Here is a 4,308-nt window from a genome sequence, read left to right on the forward strand (position 1 = left end):
GCAAGAGGCCCCGCTGGAGCACCAGGCTTTATGACTAGCTAAACCTCTGCAGGGAACCCAGAGATTAATTAAAACAATTGAAGGGCAAGGATGCTGTGTGAGAGCAAAACAGAACATAAAAAATCCACATAGCTTTGTTGCTCTGGTATGCAGGCTGCACCACAGATATGAAACTACTTGCATTAATTAAGGGTGGGTAGAGGAATCAAGGCTAAAGTAGAATAATTTGCCTTAGTAAGCGTATGAAATAGAAGAAAAGGCAAAAAAAGCATTGCCAGTATGAACCAGATAATTGCAGAGGATTTTTAGAATGCAGTCTTAGGAAGCTGCCTGTGCCTCTGCAACTGTATCAGTAATATCCTGTAAGGCCACCACAGCCTGACTAAAGGTGCTGGAAAGATCAAATCTGAGTACAGATGTAGCAGAACTAGGGAGGAGGGGAGGAGGTGGAAAGAGGCGTATTGCTTGGTTGCAGAGAGTTGGGGTAAAGAAAGGGAGCTGGTAAAGGAAGGACAAAGAGGATGGGTCCTGAAACAGAAACAAGGAGGAATAAGACATCATATCAGGTAAAGAAAAAGAGGGTGGGATCTTCTGACAGTAGAGGTACAGGCACCTACAAACAGCACTGAAGCTACCTGTGCACCCAAGCCCACCGGGACACTGAAGGGAAGCCCTGCAGACAACCCATACGACTCTCTCCATCAGGTCTGCGCCTGAAAGAGTAGGGGCGAGTAAAGAGGGACAGGATTGCACTCTGGCACCAAGTGGTGTGGGTGAGAAGAGTGGCACCATTATAACAAAATAGTTGGGTGTGATTTATAAGATCTGAAAATGAGAATTAGTTTTACATTGTTATAACTGTGCAAAATAATACAATTGTAAATTAATGGTAACTGTATCTATTAATAGTATATAATTAGACAATAGTATGTTGTTTAATCAATAGATGTTGCTGTCTGTTAAATCAGTTATGACAATATTGACTGCATTCTAAAAGGGGAGAATTGGACTCTGAAGTAGCAAGGAATTAAAAAAAAACAACAAAAAAATCAAAACCGAACAAACCACAAAAACAAACCAAAACGACCTCTTTATTGCTATACTTTCTGCAATAAACTGGTACTACTAGTGGCAGGTGTTAAAGGCTAGTGGTATAAGCTACCTGGGGAGAGTGGTATATGATTTGCTGATACAGTTGTATCAGCTGCCTTCTATCAGCCAACCCAAGAAGTCACAGATATTGATGTAAGATTTATCTGCTTATTAGTCTGCTAGCCTTATATCTTTTACTCTTCCCAATTATATTACAGATATAGTAATCTTCTTGATAAACAACAGGTTTTTCACTCTTTAATACTGCACAAGCATCCAAACAAGGTGAAGAGTGCTCTAGATAAATGAAGCCACTGCCCCTCTTTAAGTAAATAGCTTTCTTTACAGGCATTTTTTAGCTGCTTATCTCCATGGTCAAAGCCTTCGATCAGGCAGATAAAGAAACACGCTTGTTGGCCAGCTAAACAACCTGCCAAAACAGAATTCCCACTGCCAGCACTGATACCACTTCGTTTAGATGTAGTTTCTCATCCCACAGGCTTCGGCTGTTTGAAGGGAAAGCAGTTCTCAGAACAGATGGAGTTGGTAATAAAGCTCTTTCTAGGAGATACAAGGATTACACAGGGAATGAAATGGCGAAACAGTGTCTGGAGTACACGTTGTAAACTTGAACCACTCTAAGTAAAATTCCCTTCCCACTGAGAACAACATGGTGGGGCAAAGTGGAAGTGACAGCACAGCTTTCCAAAACATTAGCTATCGTGGCTGTTTCCCCTCAGAACATTGGCTACCCAAAAACTACTTGAGACATACATTCCAACCTCGCACCCACAAAAAAATCTTGTGACTTGTCATTTTGAGTCAGTGTCAGGAGCACTGCCAAAAAAAAGGATGAAGTAGCTGTCTCAAAAGAGCAAGAAACATTCTATGCACCAGACGGGAAAATGGTGCAGGCACTTGCCTGTGTATAGCAGAGCTCCTGAGCTCATCTACAAAGTCATATTACATTTCCACTAGGAGATCTACCCCAGCCATCCTGTTTTCCGCGAAGTAGGAAGACTTGTATCCCCAAAATCTAGCCTTGTCCTACTTCACTGGGCTGTCTGCTTGTGCTTAAACTGAAATCTCTGCAAGGCAAGGCCTAGACTCCTGGATATCTGCAGAGCAGCTGCCACAGGGCTTCTGCAAAGATGAAAGACCACTTTGAGTCAGCACTTTGAAAGCTGCAAGCACCTGCAACACTGTTCCAACAGGATGGAGTGGGCAGAGGGAAAGGGAGGTAAAGAACAAGCCCAGTGTCCAGGTACCCGTTCTAGTTCAGACTGAGGCTCCATTTAACCCAGTAATCTGTGCCCAGCAGTGTGGACAAGCAAGAATACAGAGAAGAGTAAAAGCAGGGCAAGCATGTCTGGTATTCCCCCCCACATATTTTCCAATGATTGTCATCTGAGGAAAGGTTGAGAGTCTGATTTGGTTTATTTAGTGAATCCCAGTGGGTCTCTCTTTGAAGCATTTGCCCTATCATTTGATTTGCTTTGTTCATTGTTATTGAGCATTAAGGTGACATTTTAAATTGAGGACCATGATGATGTCATTCCTAAAAAAAAAAACAACAACAAAACTGGAGGTTATGTTCTCACAGTCCTGATCTAAAGTACTTTGTATTGTGTAATAAATTGCTATTTCTGATTTTCTCTGTCTTTGTAGACCTCAGTGGGAATGACTTTCACTTTATGTGATTCTAGTTTAAAAGTATTACAGTAACCCCAAACATTGTCTACCCTTACTATTCCCTTTGCAATTGCGCTCACTTTCATCAGCTCACTTTCGTCAGGTGGGTACAACTAAAGTCCAGTCAAACCAGACAGATCTACAACCCAGATCTCTTTCCATGACTCATACACGTTCCATGCCTAAGGACAGTTGCCTGGATTCTCACCCTGCCCTGGGTGTAATACTTACCATTATGATAATATCCAAAAACATGAAGCAGGCCTGAGCCTCGTTATTCAAAGCAAGGTTTCTTGGATTGCATTGAATTGGCTTTTAAATTTAATACATCGTGGCTGAAATCTTGGCTCCCTCTTTAATCTATGGGATTACTTTTACTACCTTCATTCAGGCTAGGATTTTGCCTGAGGAACAGCTCTATTGTTCAGCATTATTTCCTAATTATTTTGTTAGGTGCTCTCCTGTTCAAAGTACATAGGCTTTTCCCTCTTTGACTTTACTCAGTGGCAGAGCAAATGATATCTCGGAGCTTTCAGAGCAAGAAAGACTGAGATGGCCAAAATGATCTTTTATCCAACTCTGTCATACTACAGAGCCAATTTCTCCTTGTCTCCAGCTCAGAAAAGACTATTGCAGACATTTGCTTTAGGGTTGAATTTAGCTTATAGCTTTTTTCCAGTTGGTGCTCTGTCCAGAAAAGACCTTTTTTGGCAACTGCAGTTTGAAATTCTATTCCAATCCTGGATCTTAAACTGAATTGGAGAAGTTTACTGGAGATGCAGAAACACTCCCTCCTTTCCTTACTGATCATTCCCTGTCATCTGCAACAGCCACTAATTTTTACATAAAGCACAGCCTTAAACAAAAAATCTAGTGCAAATAAGAAATGCACAGTATCGCTAGTGGGCAGTTAAATAACTAGAAAGGCAGAAAGAAAAAAATTAAGTCTATGTTTACCTGATAGGGTATACTGTTACATAGTACATTCTTAAAAACCATTGAACAAAATGAACATAAATACAGGATTTAGCATAGTCAAGTAGAAAGGATTCATTCCTAAAAGTTTCAAGGCTTGTTTATTTGGTGTCAGCTTCACCAGACACACTTCTCTTCCCTCTAGCAGATAGATTTGTTACTAAGAAGAACATACAAACCAAACGGTCTGCCTTGCAAAATTTGGTCTGACTGTGTGTGATTAAGATGGGGTGATTTGGATCACAATGTTTTGCAGCCGGAAGGGTTGAATAAGCCTTTCTGAAGTCTTGACCCAAATGCTTTGACTTCAAGTGAAGAAACTGACAGCGAGAGAAAAACTAAACAGTTTGCTGCATTGTTCCAGCAGGCACCGAAGCAGGGCTATGCTGTGCAGCGAGTAGGTGTGATTAGCTCATTTGTCATTAGTTTAAACTAACATGAAGCAGAAAGCAGAAGTCTAAAGCACACGGAAATAGCACCCTCCAGTTTTGATTAGCCTCTTGTTTATACCACATTGTGGTAAGCTAAGGCTGCATTGGCTCACTTAAC

Source organism: Athene noctua, chromosome 2, assembly GCF_965140245.1.
Source record: "Athene noctua chromosome 2, bAthNoc1.hap1.1, whole genome shotgun sequence".
Lineage (NCBI taxonomy): Eukaryota > Metazoa > Chordata > Aves > Strigiformes > Strigidae > Athene > Athene noctua.